Source organism: Cuculus canorus, chromosome 7 (genome assembly GCF_017976375.1).
Source record: "Cuculus canorus isolate bCucCan1 chromosome 7, bCucCan1.pri, whole genome shotgun sequence".
In the NCBI taxonomy this organism is placed as follows: Eukaryota; Metazoa; Chordata; class Aves; order Cuculiformes; family Cuculidae; genus Cuculus; species Cuculus canorus.
The window spans coordinates 2,912,257-2,930,135 of NC_071407.1; the positions used below are offsets into that span (position 1 = coordinate 2,912,257).

The 17,879-nt window shown below is 42.3% G+C and overlaps 1 protein-coding gene across 1 annotated transcript in view; it reads left to right on the top strand.

Annotated features, from left to right (window-relative positions):
• Window positions 1-17,879, top strand: part of FAM204A (family with sequence similarity 204 member A) — a 197,617-nt gene that overhangs the window by 95,571 nt on the left and 84,167 nt on the right. The window lies entirely within an intron of this gene.

Consider the following 17,879-nt stretch of genomic DNA (forward strand, 5'->3'; position numbering starts at 1 on the left):
GGCTGCCGCACATTTTTTTTTTCTTGACAAAATCCCAGAAAAGCAATTATGTAAGTCCTCCTTACAAGTGAGTCACCAGCATTGTTTTGGTTTATAAAATGAAAATGCTTTAGCACTCCATTACCTCTGACAGTGCAAAAGAGCATGTTTAAAACTCGGGCTGCTTCTGTTTTGCCCCTTCATAACTCCAAAATTAAGTAAATTAGAGCTACGAAGCACCATTTTTTGTTATTGAGGCAAAGTATGGTTAAGCCTTAGTCATGTGTAACTAAAATGGAGCTGTTAGAGCTTTAATACACCACTGAAGGCAAGATAAAACTCAACAGAAAAACTACTTTACTTAATATTTACCAGATAATGGTATTCTCAATATCTTTTAAGCTGAAGTGCCTTAAATCTCAACTCCAACTTTCTGCTCTAAGAGAATTTGGAAGAGGTCATGTTTTGAGCATATGTGTAAAACAGCATTCCATAATTGATTTATTAACATATGAAGTCATATTTATGATTTTCTTTTTGAAATATATGAAAGCAAGCTATAACTGTATAATCCTGTATGATCTATTCAACAAAAATCTGCTTCAAAAGTCCACGAAAAGAGTGAAAGGCGGGGGGGTGGGGGGGAGAAGGGGGAAAGCAAGAAAGCCAGTAGAGTGTATTTTGTAATGGTTAAAGGTTATTCTCCAAAGGACAAATTTATGTAATTTGTATTTGGTGAGGATCATATTGGATGTTTTATTTGCATTCTTTCACATCTCAGGAGAGGTGTTGCTAAATAGGTCCAAATGGGATAAAAAGAAGTTTTTTTATTTAAATGCAACCACTGCAGTTTTCAGATTAAAATGTCATAGCGTGTATGGGGCTTGGAAACACTACCTTAAGAAGAGTCTTGATGGCCAGGACTCTTGTATGCTGCTTTTCTTTTTTTTTTTTGCTTTCTTCTCGTTCTTTTTTCATCTGTGAAGTCTTTTTTCTGCATATAATTTCTGAAATGTGAAGCACATGCTTGGTTCTTCTGTAGCACAGGTCCCTCTTCAGCAGCCCCTACTCACTCTCTATCAAAGTCAAAGCTCCCTTTGAAGTCCCGCCTTTCGCCCGAGCCCTGCGTGCTGCAGAGGCGATGCCTCTTCCACCGCACGTTCTTCAGGGCAAGGACTGCTGTGGCGTGTGTTTGCATGGGGCCCGGCCACGCCGGGCATTCACCCCTGGGCTGCTCTTGTCATAAGAGTGTTTAATCACTGTTTAAATACACAATTTGAGCCAACAGGTGGTCCCGCTGACTCCTCGGTGTCTGGCTACAATTTCGTTGCCATCTCTAGGTTCAAGTCTGAGAGGCACATTTGGGTCTTCCCAAGCTGTGACCTCTACGATGACCCAAACTCCCACCAGTCGTGTACATGTGCTTTCCCAGGGCACTGCAGGGGTTGTGCATTCTCTGGTCTTCTGCTTTATTCTGGGATGATGTTACAGGAAAACAATGCATTTAACATGTAATTTCATTTTAAACAATGACTCTCTTAACTACAAGACTCCTCGGGATTGTTCAAGCATTAAACACGGGAGTGACTGCATTATAGATCATGGAAATCATGGAATCATAGAATGCTTGGATTGGAAGGGGCATTTACAGGTCTTTTATTCCTAGCCCCCTGCAGGAGCGGGGACATCTTTAACTCAGTCAGGTTGCTCAGAGCACCATCCAATGTGACATTGAATGTTTCCAGGGATGGGGCATCCACCACCTCTCTGGGCAACCTGTTCTAGTGTTTCACCGCTGGTGTCCTGGTAGACATTGCCTTCTAATCTAAGCAGACCCGATTTAATCAAAGAATTCAAAATTAATCTGAGTATAACCCATTTGCACTCTGGAAAGGGCACATATAGTAAAGTCTTTGTGCTTTGATGCCGACCTCGATTCTTGCTCGCTTGCTCAGCATTTTGGTTTGCAGGGACCATCTTCTGTCACAGGCAGTTCGAGGTGGCACAGGGTGACAGACTTGACGGTCTCCCAGTGGTAGTCTTCCAAGGGAACAAGTGTCTCCCTTGGGCAGAGCTGTTGTCTGGAATGCTTTTTAATAAGCTTATCTCGGGCAAGCTGAGACATGAGTCAAACATATAATATGAACTGGAGTTCATCATTTAGTACAAACAACCCCCTCTCGGTTATGATCTCCTCTCAAAGGCTGCTGATGGATTGAGCTCAACAAAACAAAAGAGAGTGAAGGACGACATTAAATGGAGAAAAACTGATTTTATAAAAAAATTGTAGCAAAACCCCACTGAAATTTGATGGAAGGTGTTCCACCAGCTGTACAGTTGGTTAGGAATAAACTGTGGAAGTTTAATGTTTTATTTAATATTTAAATAATTTTAAACAATTATTAAGGCTGATTTATTTATTGGCTAAACTATAGATTGTCCTTCCGAAAACTCATTTGATATGTGGAAAAATTTCTGTGCAAGAGCTGTATTTTCAGGACTATTGTTGATTTTGCAATCTTCCTTTGTGGAAGCAACTAATAAAAATCATAATTGTGCATCTCAATTAATTGCAAGACTTAGTTGTTTCCAAGAAACACTCTTTATTATCTTACCATTTCTGGAAAATACTTTTTGGTGCTTTAAGCAGGGCTTATGTGTTGGCTCCTAGGGAGAATATTGTGATATTTTAAGCTGTTTGGGTGTGCTTTGTTTAGTACCTTCTATCCACCCATGTACTTTCCTACCGTTTTCTTTCTTCTGAGATGCTGTGATTCACTGTTCAATTTAACCACAGCTTTAGACGGAGGAAAATAAAACTTACAGAGATACAGGTGCCACTTTGTGTGGTATAACATAGGCTCCTAAGACCTGAGCAGCTGGGACTCGAGATGCTGGGAGTCATGGACCAGGCAGGGGATGCTGTAGCTCCAAACCCAACCCTGGCATCAGCACCCATCCGCAAAGCTGCACCTGGAGCTGGGTTTGAGCACTGAGGTCCCGGCAACGACGACTGTGGCTTCCAAACCCAGCGCTGTAGGCTGATGGCGAGTGACAAAGATAAATCTTATCCAGAGCTTCTACATTTGTTCTTGAGATCATACGATAATCGTGGTTATCCTCTTTGAAGAAAAAGAGTGTGTGTTTTTTTAAAGCCATTTCTTGGCCTGTGGCAAAAAAAAAAAAATCGCTGAGGGAAAAAGATCCTGACAGACAGATGAAAAACATCTCAAGTTGTGTTATACTGTAATTATCCTCCTGGAGTTAGGCATTCATATAATTTTGGTATGACAGTGTGCTAGAAAATTTTTCTTTCTCTGTGATTTCTGTAGGGTTCTTATTTAAAGAAAGCGCCAGGGTATATTTACCCCCTGTCCCCAGACTGTTATTTTTAATCACTGATGAAATGAGTCATTGATGCATTAGAATGGAAATAATAAGGGGTTTTTTTTTTTTTTTGCAGGACCTTGTAACCTTGAGACTCCTTTAAATGCCTAAAAGGTTCTGTGAGAAGAAACTGCGTCACCTCGTGGTTTTGTGCCCTGAAGTGTCCTTCAAACACATGGTCTTGTAGATCCTGCTGCCAGTACCTGAAGGGAGCCAACAACAAAGCTGAGGAGGGACTTCTTACAAGGGCGTGGAGTGATAGGAGGAGGGGGAATGGCTTTAAATTGGAAGGGAGGAGATTTAGATTAGACATTGCGAAGAAATTCTTCACAATGAGGGTGTGGAGGCCCTGGAACAGGTTACCCAGAGAAATCATGGCTGTCCCATCCCTGGAGGTGTTCAAGGCCAGGTTGGAATGGGCTGTCAGCCCCTGATCCAGTGGGATGTCCCTGCCCATAGTGGGGGAATCAGTGCTAGGTGACCTTTAAGATCCCTTCCAACCCAAACCATTGTATGATTCTATGGTCCTTGGTGTTTGAAGGGCATCCCTGGGGCAGGCCGGAGGGCAGGGGTATCATCAGTAGGAGGAGTGGCCCAGGGACTAGAAAATGCAGTCGTTGGAGTCATAGTGAGTTCTGTGTGCTATGCAAAATGAGATGGTTTCGTTTAGAGAGAGAAGACGCAAAAAGCAGGTGATCTAAAATCAGGATGTTCTGTAGGGAAGGCAGATTCACTTATCCTCTTACCTGCTCCTGTAATATTAAAGAAAGGAGATGTTCAGTGACACTGAAAGGCAACAAATCAAGACGTTAATCAGATGAGGAAGAAATCAGACTTAGTGTTCCATAATCCTTCAAAATTTGTTAAAAAATTTTTGAGGGTAAACATAATTTTTTCACATCTGAAGTATTCTTTTTAAATACTTTAGGGAAGATTTTTCAGCTGAGGAAAGGATGATACTGACTGATCTGCACCTGCAATGGTGAAGTCCCTCATTCACTCACCCAGGCAGCGTTTCCCACCCAAGTGCCTGTTTCACAAGGAAAATTTTATTTCCTTTTGTTTTTTATTCTTGATTTTTTTTTCAAAAGTTTTATTTTCATTCTGCACTGTAAAAAAAATCCGTTTTTGAAAAGTCAAATTCCTGGAAGAAAAGAAGCTGTGGCTTTTTAGTCTTTTCTATTTATCACGGAGGCTTCTGCTCACATTCCTTTGTGGTGTTTGTTAACAGCTGCTGTTGAGCAAAGCACTGGAGAATATGATACCACATTCAGTTTAGTGTGGCAGTTTATTTTGTTTTATTCTGTTTAAGACTCCTTCAGCCAATTATCAAATACAAAATAGACTCCTTTTTATTTTTTCCTGGTCTAATGATATTAAAGATTTTTTTAATTGGGACTAAAACAGAGAGTTTGCATATTACAAGTTTAATGTCAAGCACAGACTATGTAATTTTCTATTTAGGAAGGCTGCATAGCATCATAGAACGGTTTGGGGTAGAAGGGACCTTAAAGATCATCCATGGGCAGGGACACCTCCCACGGGATCAGGGGCTCCAAGCCCCATCCAACCTGGCCTGGAACCCCTCCAGGGATGGGGCAGCCACCACTGCTCTGGGCAACCTGGGCCAGGGCCTCCCCACCCTCACAGCAAAACATTTCTTCCTAAGATCTCATCTCAATCTCCCCTCTTCCAGATGAAAATTGTTCCTTCTCATCCTCTCCCTGCCTTCGCTGATCCAGAGCCCCTCCTCAGCTTTCCTGGAGCCCCTTTCAACACTGGAAGCTGCTCTAAGTTCTCCCTGGAGCCTTCTCTTCTCCAGGCTGAACACCCCCAACTCTCTCAGCCTGTCATATCATGATAAACTGCTCAGAACAGTCCTAACCTTACTGAATCTGCAGAAACATTGGTCATAAAAATCTCCTGTCACGCTGCCATAACACTGGTAAAACAGCCGCAACGGTTTCACAAGAATACCGGGACATTTACAGCCTTTATGGTGTGGGGTGCAAACATCTCAAACATGGAAAATATTTCATCTGTCTGTCTTGTGGCTGCGGTTTGCCAAAGATTAGAATTAGGATTACACAATTTCTGTGATATGACCCAACTAAAACGCTGCTTTGTGGTACGTGGCCCTTTTCATGGAGCAGAGTGCTGGAAGGGGCACAACCACCCCTCGCCATTTGGAGAACGATTTTCCCAGCCACTGGCACTGCGGGTGATGTCAAACTGGAAGGAAGGTGGTTGAATCCTGTGCTCTCCTCCTGGGCTGCCTGGAATTTCAAGCAATTCTCTGGAAATAGTTCAGATATTTGTTTGTCTGTTTGTTCATTCTCCTTATCTCACAAAGTTACAGAATGCTAATGAGATGCCATTCTATTTATAGAATATAAAACATATGGGAAAAGGATTATGTCTGTCACACACTGCCAAGCTGATTTCATAAAGCGACAACTCTACAGGGAAAGTTTCACTTCCAGTACTCCTGGGAAGCTGAACCGAGACTGCGAGCCAGAAAGCCTGGGTTCCAGTCCTTCCATCCGCAAGGCACTTAACCCCCCGTTCCTCCCCTTCATCTGTGACTTAATTGGCTTAACTACACTTCCCAGTTTCACTCTGGGTGCTGTGGGGTTAATTAATGTGCAGAAGTCCTTAAAATTCTTGGATATTCACAGTAGCTTTAGAAAGGGACCTTCATATTAAAGTAAAGCCTTAGGGTTTTTTAAATGGAAGGTCACCTCTGCTACAATATCTTTCGCTGAGATGGGGCTGTGGTGGGTAGCATCGACCATTAAAAGGTTGATTTGGAGCAACCACTCGGTCCCTGCAGAGCTTCTATACGTTTTCTTTGGTTGTGTGTCATCCCAGTGCCCCTCAGTGACAACCCACCACGTCGCAGAGCTGGAGCTGGTGGAAGGGGGCTGTGAGACACACGGTGTGCACATCTGTGTAGGAATCGAGATGCCCTGCAGGAATTTCACAACTAAGTGGAGAGGTAGGTGCAGTGATAACATCTCTCTGTGCTTCATAGATCCCAGCGAAGCAGGTCTTCATACACAGTTTGAGGATCACGACCAAGGGACCTGAACTGAATGGTACCGTCAGCCCAAGCAGAGACAAATCCTCTGCATGTGTGATATAGAGGCTCGGTTTGCACAGCAACGGACCGAACTGGAGAGCTTTGTGAGCAGATAAACTGAAGCTGAAGGCAAAGTAGCCCAGATCTCACTTGCACGCAATCCACCCTGCCTGGTAAGCAGCATTTTCCCTTGGTTGGCTCAAGGCAGTTCCTTAATAGCAGTGTCTTGTCACCGGGGTTTGTGTGATGTTGTTGTCCATGGAATCACGCTCCAAGTTTCTAGAGTGCTTAGAAAGACCCCAACTCTGGACACTGCCTGTTTCTTCGTCTCTCCTCCTCCCATACCCCTCCCAGACAAACCCCTGGTGTGCTCTACAGCACGTTCTACCCTGGAGAAGCAGAGGTCAGCTGAAGCTCTGCCCAAGCGTGCGTTTGCACCTCTGTGCAGCAGAGGCTTGAGCACAGACTGGGGCTCCCCCTGTGCTGGCAGACTGCTGAGCCCTGAAGGATACCCACTGATAGTAGAGGGGGTAAAGATCCCCTTCACCTCACTGCTGAATCTTTGCTAACATACAGAGCTGAAATGCTAATTAACAGCTGGAATGAGGTTCTTGATCCCTGGAAGATCTGTGTTTGGATCTGCTTCCTGCCCTTCTGCTCCCCCCAGCACCTCCTAGACGTCAATGAAATAGAAAAGAAGCTGCAGCTGGAGCTGCATGGGTAAGCGCCATGGGCACAAAAAGTACATGAACCTAATTCTTATTTGTATCTCAGTCTTCAAACGTACAGTGCTAAAGCATCTGAGCTCAGTGTACAATGAAATAAGTAGCATTTTCAGAAAGAAATTCGCTCTGAGGCAAAGAAGATCTTTCCTATCACACGTAATTGCCACTGCATTTGAACTCTTACTTTCGCCTGTCTTGCAGCCAAATCCTGGTCTCCTGAGCAAAACTGGAAGAAACATATTTTGCAGAGGGGATCTCTGCAGGGACTGGATTTCCCTCTACAGGCTCCTATGGGTACAAGGTACCAGGCATAGCAACGGTTGCTTCTCCTGCACTTTCCTCAGAGAGAGGATTTTGTCCAATGGATCTGCCGTGCACCCACCTGGCTCATTTATTTTCAAGGCAGGCAGTGGTGTCCGCACCTTGAGTGCTCCTTCCCACTGTCTGGAGAGATTTCCTTGCCATACAGCCAGCCTGTTCTCAAGTCCCCCTCCTTCCTCTGCCCAGTCATTAACATAAATCATAACCTAGCAGATGAAAAGAAATTTCCACTCTTTGTGATCTCCTGCCAGAGTTCTCCCAGTTTTTCTCAGTTTGGGAAAACAAATGTGCATTGCAGCATGTCCAAAGGGTTGACAAAATAAGGCTGTTTCAGACCAAGGAAGATGGGTTCTGGACACAAGGTCCCACTGTAGCCCTCAGGTGGAGCTGTGGGGCAGGACAACCTCTCTACACCACTGTGCCATGTGCAGTGGAGCCTTCTTCACCCCTTTCCATGGGCTCCCAGAACTGCCCACCACATCCCAGCCCAGGACTGGTGCCTGCAAGGTGGGCAGAGCTTGTCCCCATCCTCTGGCACATCCCTGGGGACAGGGTGAGGGAAGGTGCACCAAGAGTGGGATGGGGGCTCTTGTCTCTGCTGTCACCCTGCACTGGAACAGCCTTCAGGGTAAGGAGCTCCCGCACCACAGGTGAGTCAGTCACTCTGTGCAAGCCGAACATGGTCTTTAGGCTTGGGTTTTTTTCAAAGAAGAGTTGTTTTCCAGCTAATCAGTAATAGTCCGTAGGGAAGCAGGCTGGGCTGCCGATGTTTTTTGGTTGTGACCTAAACGACACATGATTCCAAGTGCAGTAATTTCTTGGAGAGGCGAGTGGCTTTCTAAGAGGGCTTCAGACAAAGAACATATTTCCAATAACCCCCCTGAGAAGTGAAATCACTTCTAAAATGCTGTCAGAAGTCAATAAAAAGTTCAGCTACGCTGATAAAAATGAACAGCTTAAACCAGACTTGCAATATGAACCAGTAAATCTTCTCCCTTTGTCAGCACACCCTCTGCCTTGCTCGTGGTGGAGATTCAGCAGCAGAACTCATTTGCCACGTGTCCCTGCCAGTGTGTGACACTGTCATAAACTGACATCCTGGAGGAAACTGGAATATGTTGGGCTACTCAAAGATTACACCTCCACAGACGTGAAGAAGCCAAGCCTAGAAAGTTTGACTTTGGTGCAACCAGATGCTCGTGTCTCAGTGCCACGGAAGGCAGACAAAGCTGGCCTCAGCCCTTCGGCACAGCGTACTTTCACTAGGTTGATGCAAGCCCATATGGTCTCATTTTATCGTTCCTCGCTGCCTACTATATTGAATTCTGAGGTGGATTTCTGAAATGGATATGCCTTCCAAAATCTTTCTGCTCGGGACTTCGCTCTTTGAAATTTTATCTTTATTTGAATTTTTTAATAAGGAAAATACATGTCGTGTGGCATGATTTTATTTCCCTTGCCAGGCAGCTCTCTTCCAGGACAGGAGATACAGCGAGGAGTGCTTTGGTGGTGTTCAGTGTTAGAGTTTCCCCCAGACTCTTAACTGAGTAAAGCCTGACTTTTACAAAACCATGCCAGGTCTTGTCCACCCAATGCCTTGATTGGTACAGGTCTTATTAAATTCCTCTGCACTCCTCTCCCTGTGGGTTATTCTGGGTTTTTTTCTTTTTGTAGTGCCATAATACACCAGCAACAGCGTTTCTCAGATCCACCATCACCATAAAACCCCGAATAATTCAAACCAAGGGGACACTCACAGAAGACCTATAGAGACCATTTGTAGCTGACGTTACTTCAGAGTTAATTTCACGATTTAAACTTTCATATTGTCCTTTCACTTGTAATCTTTGTTGTCTTATGCCCTTTTCAACCCAGAACTGAGAGCGTTACAGGAGTAGCTGATTTCTGCCTCCATGGGGAAGAGCCATGCATGTAATCAATGATTGTTATACATGGGATCAAGTTTCTGGTACAGTTCTTGTCATTATAATTTGATCTGCCATGATAGGGCTTGTAGCCTGATTGGCATCTCTGAAGACTTCCGTAATATGAATAATAATTATGAAAACACAGACAAGGAATAATATTCCAGCCTGTTTTCTGAGAAAAAAAATGTTCTTTCAGAGCCTGGCAATGCATTTGCAGGAATTCTTTGGAAAAGTAAACACCAAAGGCATGTGAATACAGAAAAAAAAATCACTTAAGGATTCGGATGAATATTTGCAGGAAGCATGTTACAGTTTCTTTCAGCTTTACAAACAGGATTACATGAGTAATCTTCAAGTAATATAAGGATAAATCAGTTTTGGAAGAAGCCCCCGATGGTTTAGGTACCGGCAGGCTTTCCCTTGCTAGCAGGCATGCCTGTGTTCCTGGCCCACCCCTCTTGCAGCGTACAAAACACAAGGAAAATCCCACTCTTTCTTTAGGCCCAAATTTGCTCTAATCCTGATGAATATGCATTTTACGTGTAATTCCAGAATGCGCTCAGATGCAGGTTTAGATTCCCACATTTCTAAGTGTAAACATTAGCATTAAAATGGTGCATGTAATTTTTCCACTCTTTGAATCTTCCCTTTCCAAGACAGCGCCAGGACTGAACTGTCACTCAAATCTCAGTTCCTCACTCTTGTCCATGCAGCTTTGGACATCCAAGCGATGGATGAGTCCTTCAGATTCTCTTGTTTTCCCGGTGTTCTCCGCACTTCCCACGTACCACCTCGTATGGTCCCTCCGTTTGTTTGTCCTGCGATCCCTGTGGAAGGTAGTGGGTGTAAAGGTCTTCCAAATAATATTGAGGATTTAGGGATAGATGGATGAGTCCAATCTCCGGATGGATGAGTCAAAATAGTCCACATTTCTGTAAGCCCTGATCAGGTTGTACTTCCTACGACCGCTGTAGCTGCTTGGCTGTAATTCCTACCACTGCTCCTTTCCCTTCGCCGAACCATAGAGTGGTTTGGGTTGGAAAGGACCTTAAAGGTCCAACCCCCGGCAGTTTGATTCCTAATGAAACATTTCGACTACTGCTCTATACCATTAATTCAGAAATGAAAACCGTATTTCAGATTCAGGTAGGTAAAGCTTCATAGAACTGTCATAACGATAATCAAATTCTAACCCCTTATGAGGTGCCCTGTTAATTTATGATATTTATATTTATAATATGATATTATATTTATAATAATTATGTTAATTTTATTAACATAATTTATTTATGTTAATTTATTTCTTTCTGAAAAGAAAAGGCATGGGGTACTGAAACTGCAAGAATCAAGGATGTTTTAAGATGCAACTAAATATATTTATAAATCTGTATCTCGGTCTTGAATATTACAAACATAATTTGATCAATGTTATCACTTTAATAATTATTTCTAAATTGATTTTTTAAACTATTCTTTCAGAAGCTGACAGTTTAATTGAAAATACACTCTTTGAAAATTCAGGTGCAAAGCTGAGTGGTCCATTTGTATGTGGGTACATCTAAGGCATTGGTTCAATAATACATTCAGTCTTTGAGCCCTCACTCAGGTCTGTAAAATAGCATTTAATAAAAACAAAGGGGAGGAGGTAAAAGTTAGTCCAGTTCTGGAACAGCTTTCAGCATATGCACCTGCTGTCTACACTAAGAAAAAAAAAAATCTAAATTTTAATTAGTGATTTGGCATGGTCTGCTCTTCTTAACTAGCAGTGTCTTTTATTTCTTCATCTGACAGCCTCCTTCCTCGCCCCCAGGGTATGATGGAAAATGACTCATTTTCATATAAGGTAGAGGAGTTTAGTGAATATATGACCTACAGATCTTCCTAATTTTTTTATAATATAATGAACTTTGATGCATTGCAGAGATAATCTGTCTGATGCTTTGCATATTCCTACTTAATTACAGTATATCGCAAGATGATTTACTACAGTCAGATAATTCTGACAGAGTCTCGCTACGAAGGGCACACATACCACAGGCAGCTGTATAATTAGCCATGGAGTTCATAGGGGAAACAATGTGTGCCTGTGGAAGTGGGGAGGGCTGGCACGGGAAGAGTCACAAATAAAAAGGGATATGCGGTCTCATCTAATGTTCACTGATGAGGACTTTCTGACAGCTTCAGTGTATTTTGGCTAAAACCCAAATATTACTTAAAACCCAAATATTGCTTAAGCGTGATCCCACATCCAGTCTCTCAAAGTAAGGGGTGATGAGCAGATAGACACTGAAAAAGTATCCTGAAGACATTTCTGAGCTCACTTATTTCCTTTTCCAGTTCCATAACATAATATTCTAGTAAAATTCAGATCTATTTTGTGGCCAGAAGAGTCTGGAATAGCATTTTGGCTCTTTATTTGAACATATGTGTTAATATTCCAGGGATTCCCTCCAAATAAAATTAGCCTGGAATGAAGTGATGGGTGCTTGAGAGCATTTCAAAGCCATAGTGACAGATCCAGACATTTTAAGGGCACATAAGGGCTGTGAGATCATCCAGGCTGACCTCCTCTGTAACACCGGCTGTAGACAACTGGAAATGAATGTGGACCTTCTTTATTTCAATAAATACTGCGGCAGAGTGGGCACAGCAGCCCAAAGCAGGTGGAGGGTTCCCGTGTGTGTAACGGGCTACCAAACACGTACGAGCCTCCAAACAATCCCAGGGTCTCCATGCCAAGCCATGCAGGTGTTTCCATTCCCAAACACTTGAAGAAAAGGCTGAGATATTAAGTCATTTTGGCGGTAGAAAAGCTTTGCTGGAATTTAGGATTCCCTCAACTTAGATAATGAACCGTATTTATTTCTGATTTATTTTTATTTTAGCTAGTGGAGTTGTGAGGCCTGGATTATCATGACCTATTTATTTTTGGAATATTTTGTTCTCTCTAGGAATTCACTTATTTCCACCTCTCCAATCAAGCGTCAGCCTGGCAAAAGAGCTGTCTGTAAAACTTGCTGCACATCTGCAAATATCAAATGTCCATGAACAGGCAAAAGACTCTCTCTACTTACTTTTTTTTTGTCAGATGGTTTCATTTAGAGCCCAAAGGGTCAGGAGTCACAGCATGACCTCATCAAATTAGACTCAACTGAGAGAGGTGTTTAGCACAACAAAAAGGAAGTAATCTGAAGGACATTAAATGCAAATGAGACTGCCATGTGCAAACTTCAAAAACACCTGATCCAAATGAACAGTGTTGACGGGGGTCGAAGGGGCGAGAAAGAAGGTTTCATATTTTTAGTTGGGTTTTTTTTTTCAAGGACTATCAGCAATATTAAATCCTGTAGAAATGGCTGAAAATCTCTTAGGTATGTGAATATTTAAACTTAAAAATACCCGCTTTTATTTTTGCCAGGTGAGAATATGTTGGTATTTACTGGCAGGAGTTTGGTTGGCTTGTAGATCAAACCTGGTCACAACCTTTTCTCTTTTAGTTGATTTGTTACTAAGTAAGTATTTTCAGAACGGATTCATTATTACATGAGTCTCGGTTTTGGGAGGGAATAGAAATCAATGTTGAATGACTAACTGAAGGAAGTTCCAGTTGCTGCTCGTTCTTTCATACAGAGAAAAAAAATAAAAGCTCATTAGAAGGTTTGCACATTTTCCCTTCAGGACATTAATCCATACCCCCATTGGCTGAGATGTCTTTCAGCCATGAAGGCAATGGGGCAGTGAAGGTCTTGTTATAATGGAACCAGGCTATTTCCAGATAATGTGAGTCAGATTGACTTCAGGGATAGATCTGCTTTCCAGATGTTGGATATAGTCAAGTGGAGAAGGGAGACAGAGATGGCAGTTGAATAAGGAGAACATTAGAGTAAATAAGAAGCCAAAAAAAGCTGTTGCAAAAATGCAATGAGTAGTGTTGAGGTTTTCAACGCTGTGTGAGTCAGGGGAAAAGCTGATAAACAAATATTTGTTGCTGACAGATGCGAGGATGTCTAAGCGTATTGAGAAATGACTCAAAAGAAGACTGAAACGGGTCAAAATAGGACTGAAAGGGGTACTTTTTTAAAGCTCAAAATCCGAATACATCCATGAATGCAGAAGACTGGAAAGTGGTTGAAATGGCTGAAATGGTTGAAAAGGAAAGAAAACCAACTGTACTTGCTTATAGGAATCTAGGGTGATTTAATACAAAGAACCCAACAAGAATGTGATTCAAGGAAGCTTAAGCATGAAAATTCTAATCATAGAATCATAGAATTGCTTGGTCGGACAAGACCTTCGAGATCATTGAGCACAATCGTACCTGTCCACTACTAAACCAGATCCTTGAGCATTTCACGCACCCATCTTTTCATACCTCCAGGGATGGTGACTCCACCACGTCCCTGGGCAGCCTCTGTCAGAAGTCAGTGCAAACTCTGTGTCAGTATTAAGTCCGAGGAACTGATCCTTCCTTCTCTTTGACTCTGTTCATCTGGGTTTGCCTGCGTCCTGACAGCCATGAAATCAAAATTAGCTGCCTAACCTAGCAGCCAACCTCTAGGCACATCACTGCAACATAAATCACAGCATACTTGGAGTTTGTATGGACAGTTGTCAAATCAGAGAAATCACAGAATCACAGAATCACCAGGTTGGAAAAGACCTCCAGGATCATCGAGTCCAACCATTCCTATCAACCACTAAACCACGCCCCTGAGCATCTCATCCACCTGTCTTTTAAATACCTCCGGGGATGGTGACTCCACCACCTCTTGGGCAGCCTCTGCCAGTGCCCAATGACACTTTCTGTGAGAATTTTTTTTCTGATGTCCAGACTGACCCTCCCCTGGTGGATCTTGAGGCCATTCCCCCTTGTCCTGTTCCCTGTCAGCTGGGAGAAGAGCCCAGCTCCCTCCTCTCTACAACCTCCTTTCAGGGAGTTGTAGAGAGCTATGGGATGATGGGAGAGATCTTTGTGAGCAGTGGCCAGGCAGGCTGAGAGATGCTTGTCCAAGAAGAAAATTATTTTATTCAGTGATAAGCAGGTGGACAGATTGTATCACACAGATCTGTGCTTTCCGGAGCCTCTTCCCATCCTAACTGCTCTCCTTTTAGCTGGGGCGGTCACAAACGCAATCTTCTGCTCCTTTGAGGAACACGTAGAGCAAGTCTTGCTAGAAGGGGAGAGAGGACCTCCTGTGTTCCTCCCATTGCCTGAGGAAGGTACTGCTTATATTTCCTTCTGCATGAAGGGGTTTTTCAAGACAAAACTGAGCTTTCAGAGAGGGTGCAGCTCATGGGAACAAGACCAGCCTCATGATCAGGTGTCATTTTCTTAACCCGGCCAGTGGGTCTTATCTCAGAATGAGGCCAGCTGGCAGCAAGCTGAAGGCGATCGCTGGCGGTGCAAGCAGTCAGGGGAGGTAGCAGGAGATCTGTACAGTCAAGCATACACACTCAGGGTGTGGGGGCTCACATCTGGCTGCAAGATGCTTTGAACAGTTTGTCGGACAAAGGCGCTTGGTCAAAAGAGGTCAGGGCAGGTTCAGTTGTACTGCCAAGGGTGAAAACCATAGTGAAAGCCAATAAAAGCCTCTCAAGGCTTCTAGTTTACCCAAATAAGGAGAGAGAAGAATTGTTAACATAGGGTTTTCCCTTACCTTTTCAAGGTCAGAGGAAGGTTAGCACAGCTTCAAATTGCTGCATAAACTTGAAAGGAAGAATGACAAAACACGGATTAGGAAAATACATGGACTTACTTCTAAAAGGTTGTCCTACTGAAATGGCAGAGGATGGTGGTCACCAGGAGGGTGAAGCTCAAGCAGGGTGGGAGCGATGCTCCACGTTTTGTAGCTTGAGCATTTTTCTTCATGTTTTGAAAAAGTACGTGGTGATGAGAAAGATGTTACAGCTGGCTAAGCTTCAGTTACAAGGAAGGTGTATGGTTTTAATAGTACTTGTGATCATCCGGGAACACTGGGAGCTCTTTAGCCTGGTTGTTTTCTGGAGGCTGTGATTTAGTTACAGAAGTCATCGGGAATAATATCCAGCAGGTTGGTAAAATCCTGTCATTGGATTATTGAAGATAATCTGGTAGAGTTCCGATCATAGGGAGATATATTTTATATATTTATACCTAATTACATATATTTTATATTATTTTTATATAAAGAAAAGCATCACGGAGAATCATCTGGGCTTTGCAAACCATGCTAGGTCACTTCAGTTCTGCCTTTAGAGACAGTGAGCATAACTGACTCAGGCAGACAGTGAATGAGTTATTTTCACTGCTGAATAAACTTATTTTGCTGTTTACAAGTAGTGTTTTAAATGAACAAAAAAACCCCCCTGAGTATAAATTCCTGTTTCTCTAACACAATTTTTTCAGTGCTTCCAGATAGCTGAAGGGTTTGACGCCCAATCCCATGATAAATTAACCGTAGCTGGTTGTCCAAACCCAACAAATTATCTCCAGGCAGTTCAGTCATCAAGAAGTTGATGTCAGTTTACAGTAAAAAATATCTTCCGTCATAGAGAAATAGAAATTGGTGTGTTTGGGGGAGGGGGAGTTAGAGAAAGATTGTGCAGTCGGTTTATAAATCAAGGACTGCGAGCACCTTGAATGTTCTTCAACTATTGCAGCGTGGAAAGATACCAGGGAATCTCCATAATTTCTGCCTCTTCCACCTCTGGTGACGGCATTCCCATTGCTTGTATCATCGTTAAAAATAATCATACAAACATAGAATTCAAAGAAACTCATGAACAAATACTTTATGGTATTTACAAGGTGCATTTTTTATGAGCTGCTTTTTCTTCTCTTTGAGCAAAGCTTCATCTGTATCTAGTAAAATCCTAGATGAGAAACAGTTTACTAGATATAGAATATTAAATATAAACATTGGGTGGCCATAATAGAAAAGTCTGAAAACAGTTTGAAAAGAAAGCAAAGACGCTTTCGTATAAACAGCTAGAATAAATATATGAAAATTTGGATTCTCTTAATAAAATGTACTTCATATGTGTGTAGTTAAAAAAAATCTATATTCACATGCATGTATGTGTGAGAATATATATATATATTCGTGCGCTCACATAGTTCAGCTGTACATGCATACACATATTTTATATATTTATAACATCTGTTTATTATATTGATAAATGGTTTTCAACGCTGTTTCAAACCGTTCAAACCCCAAACTGTTTAACACAAAATTCTAATACTCCAGCTGGAGGTTAATGTCACCCTTCTGAAATAATGAGCTATAAATATAGCTTTTGTTTTTACTGTTTACTTCAGATAAACGATATTTTTAACTGGTGTGCTGTCCTGAGGACATGGAAGCCTTCCATACACATATACAAGATTTGATCATTATTTAGTGGAAATAATACTAAATTACACTAGCGTATGAAAGACACTGAGCAGCCCCAAGCATGGTACAATGGTTGAACTTAAAAGCTCAGTTCATTTGCAGAGATGTTACTGGTTCCAGCTGTGTTCTCCGTAGAGGGGTTAAGGAGAAAGCCTATGTCCAGCTGGAAGCAGAATGAGCTACGCAGGGCTCTGTGTTCAGACTCTGAATACGCACTAAAAACAAAACAAAGAACTGGGTAAGATATGAAACGTCAGCTCAGAATAAAAACAGCAATTGCAGCTGATTCATAAAACATCAGTATCTGAGGTACTTTAGCTCTTGTATTCATCCAGGGAACTTCTTCAGGTGACGCTTTGTTTAATAAGGCGAAATACTCCTATGTACAACCTTTAGAATCTCCCTTGACATCTTGAGTGATGTATTTTCATCATTGAAATTTATACTAATATCAGCATTGGTAATTTATGTGTTTTAATTTAAAACATCTGTGTTTAATTTATACAGTTCAAGGGTTTTTTCGGCAGTTGCTCATGAGTAAGCATTTGAACTTGATGCTATATTTTGAGTCTATAGTAGATGACCATCTTTCCAACGTGTGGGTTTTCATTAGAAGTGAAATCACTTTGGCTCAAAACAAAAACCGCTTTTTCACAAGTGAAGTGAAATTGGTTTCAAATAACTGAAAAAAGCGTCCTGCATTTCAGTCAGCTTCAACAATGAAAACAGTCCAGTTAACTTTACATTTGATTTCGGTCATTCTCACCTCCTTTTGTTTTTGTGGACTGCTTCAGTGTTGCTGTGCTGGATGACATCGAGGCACAAGAAAATGCCACTGTAAGAGAGGAGCTCTCCTATTAATTTCCGAGTATGAGCCAGACTCCGTGCTCCCAGCTAAAAAGCAATGCTCTTTCTTTGTGTGGCATGTGGCCTTGAGCAGCATTCTTAGCTTCCCATGTGGTTTTAGGATGACTCATGACATTTGATGGTTTTCTTGAACACCCAGTTGCTGGAGTTCTGTTAAGGCATTTGAAAGGAAGAGTTTTCCAGCAACTTGGCTGCAAAGAAGTGGTCAAGAATGCAA